The sequence below is a fragment of the Balaenoptera physalus genome (assembly GCF_965194825.1).
Source record: "Balaenoptera physalus genome assembly, chromosome: 1".
NCBI lineage: Eukaryota > Metazoa > Chordata > Mammalia > Artiodactyla > Balaenopteridae > Balaenoptera > Balaenoptera physalus.
The window spans coordinates 101496333-101519077 of NC_138882.1; positions in this window are offsets into that span (position 1 = coordinate 101496333).

Below are 22745 nucleotides of genomic sequence, written 5' to 3' on the forward strand. Positions count from 1 at the left end.
GGCCGCATCACTCTGACCCCTGCTTCTGTCATCCCACATTGTCGTCTCATCTCTGACTCTACCCTTCCTGCCTCCCTCTTATAAGGATCCTTGAGATGTCAGTGGGTCCACCTGAGTAATCTAGGATAATCTCTCCATCTGAAGATCCTCACCTACTCACATCTGCAAAGTCCCTTTTGCCTTGTAACATACTTACAGTTTCTGGTAATTAGAACATGGACATCTTGGGAAGGGGTACATTATCCCTCCTCCCACACCAAGGTATTTTTCCCCATCCACCCTCAAGGTGACCCAGGTCCCTGCGTTCTGATAAGGCTCCTGCTCCCTTAGTCCTTATGGCCTGGGGGTGGCAATGGCTTCCAGCTGTTGCTAACCTCTGGGTGCCACCCATCCCCAGATTGGCTAATCAGTCTCTTTTGCCACCTGTGTAACAAATTCCCCACATCAAAGTCCCTTTGTTTGAAATACCGAAAGTTGCTTTCTGTTTTCCTGGGTGGAGACTGACTGAGGAGGTGAAGTGGTGATGCCTCGGCACTGACGGTCTCCCCCGGAGATTGCTGTGGGGCACGTGGGGAGCCCGAGACCTTTGGGTGATCATGTCGGGATTAGCAGGGGCTCCGCCTTCCATCCGACAAGAGTTTTCTCCCTCTCCCTCGGTCTCAGGACCAGGATGTGCAAGCATGGTGGAGCTGCTGGAAGGACGGCCGGTGATTTGAGGTGCACGGGCCTCTGATGGAGGCCAGTTCAGCATCTCAGTGCAGACATCAAGAGCTTCCTAACCCAAGATTCTGGGACTGTGGAAAAGGGCTATTTAAGAGAAGCTATCAAAAGTATATGTGGGAAGAGGCATTCCTTCTAGTCTGAATACTTGGATTTAAGTTCGTCCATTTGTTCTCTGTACGAACAAATCACTAGTTTCTCAGCCTCAGTGTCCTCATCTGTTAAAACGGAACAATCATAGTTAACTTCAAAGGTTTGCATGAAGGCTAAATGAGGTAATGTATGGGATGCGCTAGGTGAACGATAGAATTGGTTAATTCTAAAAATAGTTACTTACTGAGACCTACCATGGGCTGGTTACTGTCCTAAGTCCCTGTTCTTGTGGAGTTTTTGATTTATTGGGAAGATAGACATTATTCAAATTATCGCAACAAATGTACATCTAATTATAAGCACAGCTTTGAAGGAAAGGTACATGGTTCTTTAGAGCATATGACAAAGAAGCCTGACTTTAACCAGAGGTTCAAGAAAGCACCTGGGCTATAATTTGAAGGATACTCAGGAGTTAAGTAGGTAAGGGGATTGAGGAAACAGCAAGTACAAAGGCCATGGGGTTGAATGGTGCACGTTGTGTTTAAAGATCTGAAAGAAGCCCAAAGAGCAAGAAGAAAGTACAAGACAAACCTGGGGAGGTAGTCAGGGCCAGACCATGCCAACCCTTGTAAGGATTTTAGCTTTTATGCTACGAACTAATGGGGAGACACTGAAGGAGTTGGGGCAGTGTGTGTATGTGTGTGTGCGTTTGTGTGTGTGTGATGAGAGTAGCTGTATGATTTAGCAGAAGATCACTCTGGCTGCTGCATGATGAACGGATTGGAGAGGGTCAAGAGAGGATGAGGGGAGAGGAGGTGGGAGGGCCTGGCATGGCCTCCATGAGAACCTGGAAGAGAGCTTGGATTAGGGGGTGTGGAGGCCGAGGGAGAGGCAGGAGTCTCGGCTTGCACTCCGAGGTGGATGGTGGTGCTGAACTAGGGGCAGAGAGCACTGGAGAGAATGCAGATTGGATGGGGAATGATCATGAACTTGGTGTTGGGTATGCTGAGTTTGAGGAGCCTCAGAGACAGCCAAGAGGAGACGTTCCATTAGCCACTCAGGAGAGGTCTGCTCCGGACTTGGAACTTTGGGCATCATGGGCTTATAAGTAATAACTACTTGGGCCTAGATGAAATCGTCTTCCAGAGAAGCTAACATGTATTGAGGGCTTGCCATGCCAGGCACAATTCTAAGCACCTTATTGTATTAAGTCATTTAATCTCCATAAACTCATATCTCCTTTTGAGATATTTTCCCCATTTTACAGATGAGAGAACTGAGGTAACAGCCTCGATGACTTGCTCAGGTTAAAACAATTAGTGAGACTTGGAACCGGGATCCGACCCCAGGGTGGCTCCCATACTAGTGTTGTTAGTCACTTCGTCACACTGCCCCCCTCTCTCTAGGCTCACGGCTCATTCTGAGGACACGGACTGCTCTGACACAGGGATGTTGTTGCAAACACGGTGCCCACTGGTTTTCAGGGGGCTTCAAGAGATGTTGGTGTTTCTGGTTGCCATGGTTTGCATAGTATACATTCCTCACCTGCTGGAATCCTACCGCCCCGAGGAGCAGCTGCCAGGAGTTGCAGAAGGAACATGTGCTGGCAGCAAAGCAGAGCGCAGGGAGAGGAGGGTGAGAATGAGGAGAGGCACGCAGCAATTATCCGCTCAAGCAACAACTTGTCTGAGATGCCTTCGGTTACCAGAAGGCTCTGCCTTTCCACAGATGGAGGCTGACCCCACCAACAAGGTAACCACCGTCTGTAGTAAAACCGGACTCATTAGCATTTACAAACTGGGAGACTTTTCCTGAAAGTCATATGATGCTACATTGCCAAGGGGGAAAGATTCACTCACTCTATCTAAACACCTAATAATGCTTTCGCGCAGGCACCTGCCTCCAGCCGAGTGGGCGTAGTTCCACACCCCAGAGAGGAGAGGGAGAGTGAGCCTAAGATAAATTATATAAGCTCTTGAGCAGAGCTACATATAGATGGGCTCTGTCAGTGTGACTCGCTTTATCATTAGAGGGGACTGTGTCCTTTCCTGGAGTGTTGTTGCAGCTGGCGACCAGTTCAGCCAAAGGCAGCTTAATGCCCCATAAAATGATTAGATGGGGATGAAGGCAGATCATAGTCGTGGGTCCTGTCACACAGCTGAAGAGCCTTTTAACTACGGCCCCCGGTGTGCAGGCCGCCGCAGGAAAGGGTTCCATTTGCCCAGCCTGCTAAGGATGCACCGTGAGTGGCCCAGCCACACAAGGAGCAGAAAGTATCACTGTTTTCCTCTGTTACGCCCCCTTCGTCCTTGCAGTCGGGATGGTCCCACTGCCTCGGGGCATCTTCTTCTGCCTTGCTGAGCCATTTGCTTAAAGAATTTCAGGGTCCAGAGGGCAAATGGAACACAGAGAGCTCTCGATTCAGTGCAACATAAATCGAACACCCACTGTGGGCTCGTTGCACGAAGCGCTGCAGAAAGGAAGTGTAGGTCTGCCCCCCAGGGGCCTGTGGTCTGGCCTGGATGATTGTCAGTGATGAGCCTAAGGCGGACTGTGGCATTGGACATGCATCCAGAAAAACTAGTAGAGTTCTGAAAGGCGGTGCCAGAGAGGGTGGATAGTCCGAGTATCAGATAAAACTCAGTTGGCGATTGCAGGTTTCCACCTGCAATAGCCTTTGTGGTAACCTGAGCTGCCCCGAGACAGGGTGTGTTTCCGCAGGAGCAGGGGAACTTCTGGCGGCATTTATGTGAAGAATAGAGGGACGCGGGTTACCGGGGTTCTTGCTTTGGGGTTTGGATTTCGTGCCCCACAGGGTCCCCTACAACTTCGTGTTTCTATTTTTCAAGTCCCTCAGAATGAATCCCTCCCCCCGAGAACGTTTTAGCTTACTAGGCAGATGTGAATAAAAATACCCCCAAAGATAATTTGAGTCCAAAAGTTTTCTGTATTTGAGAGACTAAATGGATACTTACTTAGCGTTATCTAAATATAGCTTTCTCTGTACACTGGCACTCTTTTCACAGAAATAACTTAAATAGAATTGAGTGATAGGATAGTTAAAATTATCTTTATTTGTTCCAAAAAGATGGAACAAACTGCATAGTTCCTATGGGCATATTTTTTAAAAATATGTTAAATTATTCTTTTTTAAAATTAGGCAATACCAGCACGTCTTAAATAATTCAAATATACCAAGCACATCTGCCTCCAATTTCATCCTCTAAATCTCTAGTGACCCCTCCCCCAGGCAACCACTGTGAATGGCTTAAGTATTCCTCCAGAAAGAGATACACCTAAACAAGGATGTGTGTGTGTGCAGCGTGCTCTGTACACTGTTCCAATGATTATAATTTGAAAATTTCTCTGAATCATTGCTTAATTATAGTTAACAGCTACATGGTATTTTTTGTATACTATATATCTATAGTTTACTATACTACTGTATATCTATAAAAATTTTATATATTTTTATATATCTATATTTAGAGTTATACTGTGTGATCAGTATGTACTATATATGATATAGCATAATACTAGTGTATATTACAATATGGTGTATTATAGTACATAGTATAGTGTACAGTATCCTATGGTATATACTGTACTCTGCATAGTAGTCTCTTGTATTGATGTTCATAATTCATTTAACCCTGGACTGGCCTATTTTGGCATCACCATCATCCCGCCTTTTCTGTTAGAATGTAAACCTCCACAAGATCAGTGACTTGGTCTTTTTTTTTTAATTTTTATTTTATATGGGGGTATAGTTGATGAACAATCTTGTGTTAGTTTCAGGTGTACAGCAAAGTGAACAGTTATACATGTACACGTATCTATTCTTTTTCAAATTCTTTTCCCATTTAGGTTATTACAGAATACTGAGCAGAGTGCCCTGTGCTATACAGTAGGCCCTTGTTGATTATCTATTTTAAATATAGTAGTGTGTACATGTCAGTCCCAAACTCCCAAGTTATCCCTCCCCTGCACCTTCCCCCTTTGGGGGAAGCTTAACCATAAGCTTGTTTTCTAAGTCTGTGAGTCTGTATCTGTTTTGTAAATAAGTTCATTTGTATCAATATTTTAGATTCTGCATATAAGTGATATCATATTTGTCTTCCTCTGACTTACTTCACTTAGTATGATAATCTCCAGGAGAGACTTGGTCTCGTTTGTACCCATGACCCACAGCATTTGGAGTAGTAGCTGGAATGTGGCAGGTGTTCAATAAATATTGGTTGAATGAGTGAATCACAGGAAAATATGTTTAAATTTACTTTAGAGTTTTAAAATTTATTTATTTGTTTATTTTTATGGCTGTGTTGGGTCTTCGTTTCTGTGCGAGGGCTTTCTCTAGTTGTGGCAAGCGGGGGCCACTCTTCATCGCGGTGTGCGGGCCTCTCACTGTCGTGGCCTCTCGTTGCAGAGCACAGGCTCCAGACGCGCAGGCTCAGTAGTTGTGGCTCACGGGCCTAGTTGCTCCGCGGCATGTGGGATCTTCCCAGACCAGGGCTCGAACCCGTGTCCCCTGCATTGGCAGGCAGATTCTCAACCACTGCGCCACCAGGGAAGCCCTAGAGTTTTTATTTATAAACAAATAACCTCATTATGAAAATTTTGAAAAATCAGGAAAATAGAGAAGTTAAGAATCCTAGTCTGGTTGCTCAGAGGCCACCACTGTTAACATCTTGATATCTTTCCTTTCAACCTTTCCTCTAGATACATTTTAATGTTGTGATTTTCTCTTGTAACTTTTTATCCTGCTTTGTTTCCAATGACATTCTAACTTATGCATTTTCTATGTTATTAAAAAAACTTCATAAACATATTTTTAAATGGTTACCCTATAATGGAGATACATTTTAAATTATTAACATTCTTTTCTCCTTTGTCTTCCTGAGTACTTGACCTTCACCTTTTCACCTTGGCCACGATGTCCTCCTCCTTGGCATGGGAATCATGCCTGGAGTAAGATGGAAGTAAATATTTAGTTTCTGACATGCAAATAGGATTATGTTGCAGGAGAAAGGATTTGCCATTCCTCTGGCTGATCCACTCTCTTGCACATTACAATCAAATGTGGATGACCCAGGCCATAGTGTCCTCCTGTGGTGGGGAGATGCTTCTTCTGTCCTCAAAAGCAGAGCATGAAGCTCACTGCTCTACTAATGCAGGGCTGTGTTGAAGACAAAAGGAAGCAAAATAAAAGTCCGTCCACTTTCTGTCCCAGAGGAAAGGGGGGCAGAGAGGAGAGGGGAAGGGAAGAAAGTGAAAGAATTAAAGTGGGTCCTAATTTGCTGTGCATTTTATAACTGGAGGGAGGGAAGAGACTCCAGGAAGCTCCCGCCCGCACCCTTCCCCCCACATATGTTTGAGATCTTGGGAGGAGACTTCTGTGCATAGCAGGGTAGCTCTGGCTGTGATTACAAAGGAGAGCTGTGTGGTCAGACTGGACCAGAGAAGGGTCTGGTTGGCACTTTCTGGAACACCCCTCCATTCCCAGGGAGCCTGTAATGTTGAAAGCACTGAGCCTGTAATGATTTGTTGTGGCGGAACAAGGGAGCCCAGCAGCAAAGCCTGGGGGTGAACTGTAGACCCGGGGCTGGACGGGGCCTCTGATGACCGCTTAGACGTGTTCAGCCATCAGAAGTGAGGCAAAGCCTAGTCAGCCAAGGAGCACACGGGGGCTTGGAATGGCAGCAAGACGCAGAGCCGCCTTGGGTCTGTTCCAGAGACCAGAGGAGGAAGCCAGCACTGTGCTTGAGGACATCTCGTTTTTTGCTGTCAAAAGGACATGTAGGATGCCCCCTTTCCCCAGATGCCTCCTTAATGAGAGAAGCAAGGGAAGTGAAATTATGTGAGAGATTTAACCATTTTATCCTAGGAGACCAAATACCACCTAAATTATCAATGCAGATTAAGCTTTAAATCAGATTGCAAAGTGAGTTATCTTCCCCCCACTAACCAGTGGAGCAAAACCAGAGGAATTAGAGTTTAAACAGTGCAATCACGGTTTTTGGTAAATACGAGCTGTGATGTGAGTTAAATTTTGTGATCCCTACTGAACACACTGCTTCACTGAGTGACAAAATCATAATGAATTTGTCCATTCCTTTCTGGCTGGAATTTAAGATTCTCTAGTTTTGCATTATTAGAGAGGTTATATGAACACCTTTGTGCCTTTAAATTTGTGGCACACAAGAGTCACTAAATAAATAGTTCTTCAATACATTTTGAAGTGACATTTTCACTGGGAATGTAGAATAGCTTATGTATGTGATCTAAGGTTGCTTCCTGTAGTAGAAGATGAGCCCCTAATAAGATGGATTAGTAAGAGCCAGAGTAACAAAAGAGATAATTGACCTTCTCTGCATTAGAAGTGAACAGAATTTTTTTGAATGTGGGCTTGAGAGAGAAAAGAGGGTGAAGCAATATGGTGGAAGACTGGAGTCCAAGTCTTAGAAGTGGCCAAGAGACTCGTAGGAACAGAAATATCTATCAAGGAATGTTTTTATTGAGGTAGAGTTGATTTACAATGTTGTGTTAGTTTCAGGTGTGCAGCAAAGTGATTCAGTTATACACATATATATTCCTTTTCTCTTAGGTTGCATATCCGTCACGTACATCCTGCCATTGCCCTAACCTTTGACAAAGGCTTCCATTCTCACAAATACCTCTGTGATGGTTTTATTCATTTTGTAGGCTCGTTGATCAGGGGTGATGACAATTAAGGAAAGGAGTTGAATTCAATGTCTGGGTCAATATGATGGGGAACTGGGACCACAAAACTGACATAGTGAGATGATCTATAAAATGATGACCTCTAAAATGAACTTCAGTGTACGCGGGAGCTCAGAGCTGGAAGTGACTACAAGAGGTGCAACCCCCTTGCCCCCAGGAACTGAGAAACGTTACAGAGGCCATGGTCATTTCCCAATTAATTGAATGGGAATTGAATCAATCTTGTCTAGCTATTAGTGTCTGGGGAACACCAGTTGACAAGTGGTATTTATGTATATCTTTGCTGTCGCCATCCCATGGAAACGGGGGCTTCCCCTCACTTGTTTTAGAGATCCCCTGTTCTCTGTGGTGCAGGACACATCCATCATCAACCTATTAGAGGGTGAAAACAATGGCAGGGTGGAGAGAGCACATGGGAGAATCTACATAGAGGGGTATAACTACAGGATCTTTATTTTAGGTAGCACGAGTTAATATACCAACTGGCCCTTCTAAGACTGCTATTTCTCTCTATTCCTGTACGGACTCTAAGCTATTTTGACTCATTCTTGTCAGGCAAGAAGCATAAGCTTTGTAGGGGTCTTGGGTCCACTGCTTTGCCCCGCGTTGAAACCTACCCAATGGGTATTGAAAATTCAGCAGATTTCCTGGACTCTACCTCAGTCTAGAGATTTCTCTTAACAAGTTATTCTCTGGCATCAGCATTCACTCCTTACTGGAGAAAACACTCCTATGTGTTCTCTATCTATGCATGTGAGCCCCTTCTATGGGTCTTGCTTTGGCCACTGAACACGTCCCTTTTACGGTGACCTCATGCATTGCCTTCCCGCCCCTCCCACCAGCACTTCTATTCTCTCACCTTCCTGTTTCCTCTTTTGGCTTCATTTTCTCTCCATTTTGCTTAGACTGTTTGCTCACCATCCTTACTGCAGGAGGTCAAGCCAGCCTGGCCCATATCTGTGTTCATTGTCAGCACAGTAAAGCCCATATTTGATCTTACAACTCTCTTCATAGTAAAAATGGCTTACAATGTATCATAGCAGGCAACTGTTTGGGGGGACAGACTTTCCTTGGAGCATGTTCAACATTGAAAGTTAGGAAAGTCATCACATCATATGATTAATGGAGTCTGAACAGGGCTATCAAAGTAGGCTGAAAATACTGCCCAAGAAAGGAGATTACAGGTTAGCACCCAAAATAAAGAAAGAAAGAAAGAAAGAAAGCAAGCAAGCAAGCAAGCAGTAAACTTAATTTTCAAATGACTAAATTTTATAAATTGCTGACATCCCTTAAACAGAACTTCCAGAGCCAGAGTCAATTTCAAATTCCTTTACTCTTGCCTTAAGCATTAGCTGTACTTAGCAGAGCAGGCTGAGAGTTAAAGACCCTGCCCAGTACCACCAGATGCCTTATATCTACCAAAAAGCAAGGAGTTGAAAGTATCCTGCTAACCAACTGCGGGCAACCTGAAGTTTGGCGTAATTGTATAACATGAGGCTCTTGGGAGAGTGACAATAAACCTAATTGGCAGACTGCCCCTGCCTTCCCAGAGGTGGAGAATGGGGATAGAAAGTATGTAGACGGCAGGTGGGAAAGGAAACCACAAATCTAAACCCTCCTTGCAGCTTTCACCTTCAGAAATCAGAAGTTGGAGGATATTTGAAGAGTGGGCATGGAGATAGATAGGAAAACAAAAAACAAAAAAACCCAAACCGAACATGGTTACTCTGTAGAACAAATATCCGCAGGAAGTTTTCCTGGCTTGAGATACCTCTGCTAGGTTAAGTTCAAAGGAGTGTTTTTCAGCTGGTGAACTTTTTTCTTTTCCTCCTTCCTCCTTTCACAGTGCCTCATGTTAGTGGATAGATTGAAATCTTCATACTTTGTGTGCTTTCACGTTTCAGTTATTGTTGTGACACAATAATAAGATCAAACGGCATATGGATGGAACGCGATATGTTAATAATATCTCTCACAACCTACAGTAGCTCATGTCATCACAACAACCTTAGTGAGGTAAACAAGGCAGGTATTATTTCATCCCATTCTACCCACAAGGAAACTGAGACCCAGGGACTCATCTGCTCAAGGTTAAACAACTGCAAGGCGTGGAATCAAAACCCATGTTTTCTGATTTGGAAACACGTGCTTTTTCTACTGTTAAATTCCATTCACACAGACTTTCAGGCCCATGTAACAAGGATTTAATCATAAGAGCTCTCTCCTTGACCTTAGTTGTATTTGTCTTAGCATAGAATATATAAATGTTAGAATGTTTTTTCTGTGACTGTGATATTGGCATTGGGCAATTATTTAACAAACATGTTGAACATCTGATAATGTCAGGCACTGAACTCAGCTCTGGGACTACAAAGACCAAAAAGGTTTATCCCAGGGGATGTGGCCATGGGAGGACACATTACAAAATAATAACTACTGTTAGAGATACATGAACGAAAAGACATGGGAACATTAAAGGCACAGCATCTAATGTTACTTGGGAGAGGTGATATCAGAGCTTTGTCTTCAAGGAGGAGAGGCGTCTGCCAAGTGAAGAAGGAGGGGAAGAGTATCTTAGTGAGAAGACCCAGCGTTCGTATAGTGCAGACAGAGGACTGTGCACAGTGGGCCCAGAGCAGGGAGATGTGGTAGGGAGGCAAGGCTGGGTAGGGGACCAGCTTGCAGAGGTCTTTGTAGACCAAGCTAAGGAACTTGTATTTTGTTATGTAGGCAGTGGGGACCCCCAGAGGATTTTAAGCAGGTAAACTGACATATAGAGGAAGATTCAACAAAATGGATATATTGATGTTAACCTTTTGGGACTCAGTATAACTTGTTTAAAAATGAATTTTCATACCTCTAGAACAGTGTTCTCAAACTTTAGTGTACACCAGAATTACCCAGAGGACTTGTTAACACACAGGTTGCTAGATCCCAACCCCAGTAGGATCAGTAGGGATGGGTGGGGTCGGAGAATCTGCATCTCTAACAAGTTCCCAGGTGATGTTGATGTGACTGGTCCAGGATCTCATTTTGAGAACTACTGCTTTTGGGAAGCGTTCATTGCCTGGAGAGGACCGAGAAAGAATACCTCTAATTTATTAATAAAGCAAAATTGAAACAAGAGGTATCAATTGAATAATAAGAACCTGCTGTATAAAAAAATTAAATTAAATTAAATTAAAAAAAATAAAATTCCTTATCACATAATTCCAAAAAAAGAGGTATCAATTGAAGCATTTGAGATATAATAAAGGTTTTTTTTTTTAAAAATCTAAACCAAGGGTTGCGATCATCATCAAATAATATGAAAAATGAAAGTTTGCATGAGGTCCTGGGCTAAATGCTTACAAGGAAAGCGAACCGGAAGTGGCTCCTGTTCTTGGGAGCTCATGATGTTACCCAGGGGAAGGCTGGGACACATAACTGACCAGTCTTCAGTTTACCTCTAGTGGGCCGTCTGCTCTTTTCATTCCAAACCCACCCCCCAAACCCCCAAAAAAACCCCAAACCCAAAAAAACCCTTAGAAAACAGAACTGTAGCTGAGATAGAGACTGTCATAAATTCTGAGATTTTCACCAAAATTATTCTGTCACATCGGTGAAATTTTGGGGTGGAAGGAGGAAGTATGTAGAAATCACAGACCATCTTATGTGACAAAGTTGTCTTATGGTTAAGAATCATCTGGCCATTAATCGGTGGAAATAGGAAAATCCAGGGGATGAGTAATAACAAGAACACCGTTTAGAGTGGGGAACTGGACCATGTAACGAACGTAAGAAACTGTGGGGCTTTTTGTTTCTAAAATAGATGTCTGTCTAGAATTCTTTCTTTAAACCTCTGCTCTAGGATGTCGCGTCCTTTGTCTCGATTATAAACAGCTTCTGAACGTGACATGAGTGGGTTTCAGACGAGCCTTCCAATGTCTGCCGTGACTAACCCTCTCTGACCTTCAGTCTGCACTCTCATTCCGGGGATTCTGTTTCATGAAATATTGATAGAGGAGATTACTTCAGAGCAATGCATACAGAATGAATGATGTTTCTTTGATGTATTAAGCCATCTTCCTGCCTTAAAGATTGTGAGGCAAAAAATAGCCATTAAAAGAAACCATTCTTAGAAGGACTCCTTGCTTGATTGACACTCACACTTAAATATGCACAACAGATTTCAGACCTCTCTCCTCCTACATGGCACTAACTGAGCACTCTCCAATATAACACCCCAAAGCGCCGATGGCTCTGTCTGCAGTCCAGGAAGAGACCGCATTGTTCACCTGGATTACCACAGTCAGCTACTGATATCTAATTTGCCTGCCTCTGGTCGTCCTTGTCTCTACTCCATTCTTTTTAGATCAGTTGTTTTCAACTGGTGTGCCCAGACTCCAGGTGAACTTGAACCTATTACAGGTACAAAGACAAATTTTGATTAACAAGGGCAAATAATTTTGGCTACAACTAAATATAACAATGAAAGCAGTGGTAGCACCAACTAACGTGCGTATTACTCTTACTAGGTGCCAGGCACGGCTCTAAGCACTTGATATGTGCTAATTGGCTTATTCCTCATGAAAGGCCTAATGAAGTAGGTCTACCGTTAATCCCATTTTCAGATGAGGAGACTGAGGCATAGAGGGGTCGAGTAAATTGTCTGTTCCGACCAACAGTAAGTGGCAGAGCTGGGTTTCAGAACCTGCTCCGGAAATACTGTTAGGATGAAACATATACTCTTCCATCTAGATGTTCACTAAGCCAATTCCTGCTCATCCTTTAAGATCCAGCTCAACTGTCCTCGCCTTTGTAGCTCTCCCCGCTTCCTTCCCACTCCTCCCCTGAAGAAGAAATTGCTGCTGTATCTGTGCTCATACAGACCTCGATAATAATGCTTAACCCACCATTGTTGGTACATTAATCATCCTGATAGTCTGAGAATTCCACGCCTGTGACTTATTCATGCTTGTGTTCTTCCATCTCCTGCAAGGCCTCAAGGGCTGTTGATCTTCAGTAATTCCTGTTGTTGAGTTGAACGAGTGGAAATTATGGTATTTTATGTATAACTTTTAGAAGGAAATCACATCTCCTTTCAAATATATTTTGAAAGCTGATCATTTGAGTTCTGAATTCTGTTTCATTCAATTATGCAAGCAATCTTAAGAGAATGGCTAGTGTATACTTGGACACCGTGCTAGGTCGAAAGATATGGCAGTGAGCAAGGCAGACCTGTTGTCAGTAACATGGACTGTAGAGACCAGTGTGGGAGGCCAATTACCTAATTATGGTGGCGAGTACTGAATACTGTAATAATGTAGGGCGTGGAGACTAACGTGGCCCAGGGGGAGGGAAGGTTTTCCTGAGATAATGCCATCTAAACTGAGACCTAAAGGAGAATAAGAATTAGCCAGGTGAAGAGGGAGAGAATTGTATTCTCTGCTCTGAGTTGCCTAAAAAATGGCAACATTCTCACCCACTCTGTTGATCTTTATATTCTTTCAAGACTCAGATAACATTCTGCTTTCTCCAAGAACTTTCTCTGAATATTTTAGCTTTATGACTTGTTTCCTCTGAAATCCTATGTTCATAATATTTTAAAATAAATGTAAACCTCAAGGACGTGTCCCATATTGGGGCCACTAGGTTATTTCACTTAATCTTCAAAACAACCTTGCATGTTAGGTATTAGTATCTTTCCTTTTTCAGATGAGAAACTGAGGCTTGGTGAGGTCGGGCAATTTTTCTAAAATCTCACAGCTAGTAAGAGCAAAGGGGAGAGTTGGATGTCAAATTTAAGTATACATGGTAATTTTTGCAATAGTTTTATTAAGTAGGTATTATTATTTCCACTTTACAGATGGAGAAACTGAGAGCCAAAGAATATTGGCCTAAGGTGACAAAGCTCCTGAATGTGGGAGCCTCTGGATTCCAGTTCATGTCTGTTTGGCTCCAGAGACTGTGCTCTGAAGGGCTGCTACTAAGATAGAAAGTGATTCAATATACTCTCTGATCTGAGCCCATGTGTCACCTCTGTGATTACTATCCTGAGGCAGTGTTAGGAGGCACACTGTGGCTCCAGAAACCTCCAGACTCTTGCTACTACAGGGTGGCCATCCGTGGACCAGGGGCATCTTCATCACCTAGGAGTTTATTAGCAAAACAGAATCTCAGGCCCCATCCTAGACCTATTAAATCCAAATCTGCATTGTAACAAGACTCCCAGATAATGCTCATTAAAGTTGGTGAAGCTCTCACGTAAGGTGTGCCTTAGAATTGCCCTTGCAATTATAGATTATGGAGTGTTGGCTTTCTTGGTCCAAGGACAGGTCAGTCCTGAGACTCTAGACTTTCAGGGAGAGTCCTGGGGCTCTGGATTGAGCTGGACTTTCTTATTGACTCCTAGGAGGTCCTGGCGACCTTTGGGGACTGAGCTCACTATGGGATCTTTGAACTGGTGTTGAATATATAAAATGTCCCTTGAGGATTACTATTACCTGTGAGCTGAATTTTTAGCTTGTGGCAGTTTTAAGCTACAGGTTGAAATTTAAAAACCGTACCAATAACATGATGAATTATCCTTGTGAGGAAGAAAGAGATAAGTACCTTGCTCACACTATAAAAAGGCGTGCAAGAGCCAATAACATTTTCCATAAAACCCTGCAAATTTGTGGCAGGCTTATAATTATGATTCTGTTTGGGTGGCTTCCTTGTCTGTTTTCCAGCTAATAAAAGACCATAATAACACTACTGAGCTCTAATGAAATCTGCCATCTTTATCTTGATGGTCGACTGTTTGCTCTCATCTGTTTATTCATTCATGAACACTTATTGAATGCTGGGTACTACCCTTTACTGAGAACACTATATTTTTTTATTGATCAATATAGCAAAGACCCTAAAAGACTGACCAATTGTTACATGAGGTGATAACTAGATGATTTAACTTCTTTTTAAAATCTTGGTCCTATTTCATCTTCAGTTAGAAGGAAAGGACTTCCAAAATAGTGCTGTTCATGGCATTGTGTACATTGTACTTCTTGTTGGATAAAAGAAAGTGCTGGTAAAGCATAAGAAATAAAAATTATATTGGGTGTGGCAAAGTCCTGGAGACTGAGGTTGCCTTCTCTGCTTTGAATAGATTTTCAAGATGACTTCTCCTTAAGGTGAACCTGTTCCACTTAGAGAGTTTGGAGAGAGACAGAGAGACAAATAGAGAGAGAGACTATGACTGTAAGCCAAAATAAAGGCCAAGACCCTCTAAGTGGTTTGTCTTTATTTTTATTTCTTGAGGGAAAGAGACTCATTTCCAGCTCCGAGTACCAGAGCTGACTGCAGATATTTAGTATTCATTTTTTCTCTCCAAAGTTTAGTCTATGGGGCTGAAAACTGTGGTTGTAACATTAAACAGTTTAAGTGCACTATCTCTGTGCCAAGTCCTGTGACAGAAGGGCTTTTCTAGTACACACCAGGGAGGCATGGGCTCTAGAAGACCTCTCCTCTTTAAAAATTAGGTCCTGACGATTTAAGAGATCGCCATTTTGGGTGACTATGAGTTTTCCAATTGGCATGATGTATGGCTCTGAAAAGACTGTCAGCTTCAAGAATGCTTGTGTCATCTGTCTATGAGGTGTTTACAGAGAAAGAAAGCAAACATGGGAATAATGGATTGGCTTGCAACCTGAGTTGTGCTGAGTTTGTGTCGGATTTTGTGAGTGAGTGTGTGCGTGTGTGTGTTGTTTTACTTAGAGGCCTGTTTTCAGAATCGATATTATATATTTCACAACTAGAAGGTGACCTCAGCCCCTCTGTGCAGCAGCAGGGTCCTGAGGTAGAAAGTGCTAATCTAATCACAGTCAGAAGCCCAGCCACCCAGTGGGAGCCCGGGAACAGGAAAATTCCTCCTTCTGTCCTTCCAGTGTCCCTTCTATTTTCTTCCTTTTGCTCCTGCCATGGTTCAAAATCTGAGCATGACTTTTCAAGTGGAGGAACTCTAGGTCATATCCTGTGTGCAGAAGCTGGCAGATACTGGTCCTCATTTTTTCCCTTGTCTCAGATTGTACTACCGCCTCCATCGTTTATATAACTCACTCATTTAATCATTCTGCAGACATTTGCTAGGTTTGTATGTACCAGGCACCATGAGAGGTGCTGGGATGGGAGACGGATGAGGCGCCATCCCTTCCTTCACGAAGCTCACAGTTCCGTTAAGGAGACAGGCGTGTAGACTATAACAATACAAGGTTAAAAGAAAAAAACAAACAAGCAATAAACACTCCTTATAGAGACATATAGAAATGTGAACAGAGGAGGAACAATCAGCTTTATGTAAGAGGACTGAGGTGGGCCCCACCCGCGGCGGAGGGGCCCCTTGAGCCGAACGTTGAGGAATGAGCTTCAGTTTGCCAGGCCAGACAAAACCCTTTCTCATTAGGTGACTCTGCTATGAATCAATATGTCATTTATCGTGCTTGCTTTTTCTCTTAGTCAACCATCTCTGCTGCCCGTTACGGAGACCCCTGGCTGAGTAATTTCAGAGAGGCAGAGAGTGTAGCAAATGAGTGGTGGAAAGCACAGGCTTTGAGTCAGAACGACTGGGAATCAGAGCTCTGCCACTTACAGTTCCCAGACTTTAGGAAATTTGCTTAACCCCATGAAAGCCTCTCTTTCCCCCTCAGTAAAATGGCATAGTAACACAAATCCCGTAGGATTGGTGTGAAGCTTTAGTGAGACAATGAATAGAAACAATTTAGCCCACTGCCTGGCATCTAGAAAGTCCTCAATAAATGCTGCTATTATTATTCAGATACAAACATTTTCACCTCCTCCCTACCTGCTTCTCCAACTACCAGGTGGTAACCTAAGGACCTGCCTGTAGGACGGTCCATTTTTGCCTAGGATGTAGCCATTAGATGGTTGATAGGATGCATCTAGAGTCAGTGGTTTCTAATTTCAATACCCAGTTAGAGATTTAAACTTTAGAATTTTAACAAACTGGGTTATTTCACAACAATTCAATTTATACAACATGGACAAAATCATGAACAGATTTACTAAGCAATCAAAACAAACATATGTAGCTCATTATATTCTTATATTACAATAAACAGAGTGCATAAATGTAAGCTGAGCTCTCACCAGTTCCTCCTTACTTGGGAGTTGGTAACTGACTGATGGCCAAGGGAAATACGTCTGTGTTTCACTCCAATTCTTTGGCCTCTTGGCCTTTGGTTAACTTCTTTTTTATATGCCATGTTATCCTCATTGATTTCATGCACTGAATTGACCATCATCTCATGAGAATATTTTTATTCATATTAGTAGGTTACTATGGCAACAGATAGTCTCTTCATATTGCACAATCCTCATGAATAGCTTCATTCATTCATTCATTCATTCAACCGCTAGTTAGATATTGACTATACAGAAAGCACCTATTGTTGGGAAACAGATGATTTCTTACCTTAAAGAGCTCACAGTTTGTTGGAAAACAGAAAAGCTACTCGGTAGTTACCACACAGTGTGGTGAGTGCTCTAACAGAGGTTAGCAAATGGTGCCAGAGAGAAGAGAGATATCAACAACAGCCCAATAAGTCAGGGAAAACTTCCCAAGCAGAGCACTGAAGGAAGGAGGAGTAAGAATCAGACCGGCAAGGGGAAAGGGAAGGACATTCCAGGCAGAGTGAACAGCATCAGGGGAGCCAAAGCATCAGTAGACTCCTCCGGAGTCAGAGGAATGATGACTTGTGTATGAATGGCGAGGAAATTGGTGTGGCTGGCCCATGGGACACGTGCAGGGGAATGGATGAATGACAGGAAGACGGAGAGCTTGGTCAATCGGGACAAGACTGAGCCAGGCTAAGAAATTTTAACTTTATGTAAAAGATGATGAAACGCTTTTGAAAGGTCACAGAAAGGGTCAGTTTTCTGCATTGGAAAGTTCACTCTGGCAACAATGTAGAGAATGAACTGGATGAGGACAGCGCTGGAAAGAAGGGGAGAAGTTGCAATCTTTCAGACAAGAAGTGATGACCTGAACTGAGGTGAGGGCAAGAGGGCAAGAGAGGAGGGGGAAGGGAGAGAGCATGGTAAGTGGATGCAGGGTGAGCATGGGACCATTAAACAAGAATGAAGACAAGGAGAAGGTTTGGGGTGGGGAGAGAAAAGAAAGGAACACTATCGTTTCTTCTTCCGTACTTTCTGTTTTCATGGGGCTGTTGTCTCTTGCCTTACTTTTTCTCTTCTGCTTCTCTCGCTCTCTCTCTTTCTTGTATAGTCTTTGTTTTCCAACCCCTGTGTACAAAAGTTTCATGTGATCCAAAGAGCATGGGATTTGGATTGAGATTAGTCTGGATTAAAATGTTAATTTTGCTAATACTGGCTCTATAATCCACAGCAAATTATTTTGTTCCTCTCATCCTTCTTTTCTTCTTCTGGAAAATAGTAACAAGCATTCTGGGTGGGAAGAAGGCAGAACTGCAGAGGGGCAGTTGTCAGGGAGGTCATTTTTGTCAGGAAAATAGAAATCGCTTTGGGCTTTACAGGCAGTAAAAAGTTTAACGCAGGAGAAAGGATACTCAGGAAACATTTAGAAAGTCCAGAGGAGTAAAGTTCACTCTTTGAAACTCCTGAGTGTCAGAGACACTACACTTTCCTGCCCAGGCTGGATACTGTTACTATTGCTGTTATTGTTATTGTTGCTGCTACTGTTATTGCTGTTGTTTTGAATTTTGTTTGGCATGCAGCATGCAACCCCATACCTTTTTGTGCTCTCCCTGTATTACATGGGCTGTAAGTCTGGGCAACGCAATTTCTAACATCCTTAAAGTCCTGCCGGTGAGAGGCCTATGTGTGAGACTGGGAAGGCAGAAGGGAAACAAGTTATTTTTCCTTGAACGGCAGCAGGCACTTGGGAGGTTTATAACTGCCTCAAACACTCTCCTGCAAATCACCACCTTCATGGAGCGGGTAGATGTGATCCCCTAAAGAGTCTTTGCAATTTCTTACAATTTCCTAATTTTCTGAAAGATAGCAATAAATCTGAGATCAATGTTCCCTGCTCTCCTTACTTTCTGATAGGTTTGTGAGCAACTTCCTGGATCTATATCTTCCTATTTAAAATCTCTTAAAGTGATATCTGTTTTCCTGGACAAACACCAGTCAAAACCTTTCTGGCATCTACTTCTCTATATCATTTGCCACCTTTCCCACTAAAACTCAGAGACTCTCAGGGCTTCATCTGAGACGCTTTTCAAGCTACGCTTCCTAGGTGAACTTATTCAGTCCTAAATCTTTCATTTATAAGCATACCTCGGATATATTTTGGGCTCGGTTTCAGATCACCGCCATAAAGCAATGAGTGCAATAAAGTGAATTTTTAAATTTCCCAGTACATGTAAAAGTTATGTTTGCACTATGCTGTAGTTGATTAAGTGTGCAATAGCATTATGTCTTTAAAAATGTAAAAACCTTAATTAAAAAATACTTTATTGCTAAAAAATGCTAACCATCATCTAACAACACAAACCTTCAATTTGTAAACAAACAAACAAACAAATCCCCCCAATATCTATGAAGCACAGTAAAGCAAAGTGCAATAAAACAAGGTATGTCTGTATTTCCAATGGTCCAACAACTCCCCAAATTGTATCTTAAGCCCAGACTCTCCTTTGAGTTACAAACTCCTATATACAACTTTGTGGGCTATGCGTCCACTTGACTGTTTCACAGGCCCCTCAAACTCAGCTTGTCTGAAACTGAATTTGGTAGGAAGCTGTTGACCAAAACCACCCACCTTGGCCAGGCCCTCTTGCATGAGTTGTCTCATAACAGGAGGTCCTGATAAGCAACATGGTGCTGTCACTGAGAACTAAACAGGAGAATTCGGGAGGGGCCAGAAGAAGGAGGAGATGACTAACCTCCCAGAGCCCTTCTTGCTGGAACCCATCCTGGCTGAGAGATGCACGCCACCAGGAAGGACCCCGAGTCACCAAACATGGGCCAAGCTAGACGATTGGCCAGAGACAACCTGGAAACTAACCCCATTACCATAAAACCTGAGACTGTGAGCCACGTGGCAGAGCAGTTCTCCTGGGTTCCCTTACCCTGTTGCTCTCCGCCCAGGGGCCCCTTTCCAATAAAGTCCCTTGCTTTGTCAGCATATGTATCTCATCAGACAATTCATTTCTGAGTGTTAGGCAAGAGCCCACACTGGGGCCCTGGAAGGGGTCCCCCTTCCTGTAACAAATTCATGGTCTTCCCTTCTCCTTCCACCCCCAAGCTCCTTTTCCTCCAGTTTTCTCTTTCTAAGAAAATGACCTCACCCTTCACCCTGAGGTTTAAACTAGAAATCTGAGAGTCATTCTTGACTCACCCCTCCCCTCCATCTCCCACACGCAATCAGTAAGCTATCCTTATCCCGTGTACCTCTCCCCAGCCTCACTGCCACCGCCCTCTTCTGATGGCCCAAACTTGATAAGGGGAGCCTCCCTCCTGATCTCCCTGCTTCCACGCCCATCTGCCTCTGTTCATGCTCCTCACTAGGATGAGATTGATCCGTTGACAGTGTATGTGTGACCTTGTCAGTACGCCTCTTAAACCCTTTGATGACCTCCCATTATTTTAGGGAAAGTTGTACATCCTCGCAGGGAGCTGCGAGGCCCCAGGGAGTTCCTGCCTCTCCCGCCCCTCCTGCTGGCCTCCCCCTCACTCTGCCAGGTACACGCAGTTCTCTGCCTGGAACAGTTCTCCCGCTCTTCCTCCACCTAATTCCTCATCATCCTTTGGTCTTACTTAAATATCTCTTCCTCAACTCACTGAGTTCGATTAGGTCACTCGCTAGTCACTAAAACAGTGACATGTACTTCTTTTCCTAGCACTCATCACAAGGGTAGTAACTTGTTAAAAATCTTTTACCCTTTTTTAGAAGGGAAACGGCAGAAGAGCAGAAACATTCTCTGTCTTGTTCATCATTGGAGCTTCAGTTCTTGGCACAAAGAAGGCATTTATTAAATATTTATTCCATGAATTAATAGTATTTGATAAATGTTCATTCTTTCTCACCGTCCCTCCCTTAACCTTCTCCCCTCCTTTTCTTTCCTCTTCCCTCCGTCTCCCTTCAGTGGCTAGTGCCACTCTGTTGCTACTCCTGCTATTGTTTTCCTCCCTGTTGCTTCTCTCTTTTCCTCCCTCCCTCCTGTCCTTCTTCTCTCGCTCCTTCTCTTCTGTCCGAGGGCAGTGCTCACTCTGGCAGTTGTGCATTAGTTAGCTCAGGTTCTATCTGTCTTCCTGTGGTTCTTCCGCCTTTGAGTTTCTCTCAAGGTTCCCCATATTTGAGGTTGGAAGGGACAGATCTCCAGCAGAGCACCAGATAGGGCTCCCAGAAATAAAATAACCTCTGTCTCCTATTGCCCTGGCTTTGTCTTAAAGCAGCCACGTCAACTCCAGGCATTGGCCATCAATCAGATCTTGATATTCATCCTTATTCTAGAGCAAAGAACATAGGCAGAGATATGATTCATTTGTACCCTGCCTCCTTTCCAAAATTATATAAAGGGACATTATAAGGGTCATAAAATAGGAAGAACTATTGAGACCCTTCAAAAAGAGAAGGAAGCAAATATACTGAGCCTGAGGGCTAAAATAATTAGTTGACTCTAAGCTCACTGACAGCCAAGGCGAAAGGGGAAACTACATAAACAATAACGCTCGCCATCAGAAAAGAGCAAATATAGCAGTTCATCAGAGGAACATTTTAAGAAACACCACCTTGAACTTTTGTTTTTTACTGTATTATTCCATGTGTTTTTTACTGTATTATTCCATGTGTTCAATATTTACTGATTATTCCATGTGTTCAATTTCACAAACATCCTTTAGCAGCTGCCATGGGTCAGACACTATACTAGATACCAAGTGTTCAAGCACAAACAGGACATCATACCTGCTCTTACAAATATGATATGAATGATTTAAAATCCAAGTATCCCATGGCTTTGTTTTGTTTTGCAGTCACTTTGTGAATATCATCATATATTTGCTCTCAAAAGCACATACAGTTCAACTTACACATGGTTTGAATTATGAAGTCCCTTTCTCCACCTCTCATTGATTCCTGAATTCCTCCACACTAGAACCAGGCTAATCATTTGAAAATGTAAATATGACCATGTCTTGACTTTGCTTAAATCCCTTTGATGACTCCCATTGTTTTGATTCTGGCTTTGACTTTGTCAGTGGAGTGGCTTTGGATGGAGTGGAACATTTAGGGTTATCACCTGACTTTTATTTTTTTTTGAAGTATAGTTGATTTACAATGATGTATTAATTTCAGGTGTACAGAAAAGTGATACATACATATATAGATATATATATACACACATACACACATACACACATATATATATATTCTTTTTCAGATTCTTTTCCATTATAGGTTATTACAAGATATTGAATATAGTTCCCTGCGCTATACAGTAGGTTCTTGTTGTTTATCTATTTTATATATAGTAGTGTGTATCTGCTAATCTCACCCTCCTAAATTCTCCCCCCCCCCACTGCCCCCATCTTGAAAGAGACTTACTTCCCCAAAATGAAGAGCTTCCTGAGTGCAGGGAAGTAAGAGAGGGTTGACCTCAGAAAGGGGAGGTGGGTATACCCTGAAAACTGAACTTTTCTCGCTCTACAGTTTTCCCACATGCTGGCCCTGATTTTTCACTTCATGTGGGATCTAGATTTCTGGTTTTCTATATATAAATCATGTGGGCTCTGAGTTTCCCCTTCTTTTCATGGTGGCCTGCAGAGTCCTGGTCTTTACTGTCTCACGACTCAGAGCTTTCATTATAGTTCTTCCTCTGAGCTCCTGCAGCTCAAATCTTAGTGAATCTTCCACTGGCAAATGATAAAAGTGCCTTCTACATTTTCTGGTATGAGCAGGTAAGTTGTAACCCCATATACTTCTTTTCTGATTGCTCCTGCAAGAATCCAATGACTAAGAATCCAGGGAAAGAATTCTAAGGGGAAGAATCAGTTCTCTTCTAAGTCCTGATTCTGCAAAGTGAAAATCTTGTCTCTACCCACTTTGCACTCCATTTGTGACTTCTCAGTGTCTCTCCTACATTCATGAGCAACAGGACATTAAAATGAGGCTCCGAGATAGTGGACGCAATTGCTTCACATACCAAAGTAAGGTACTAGATTACCCA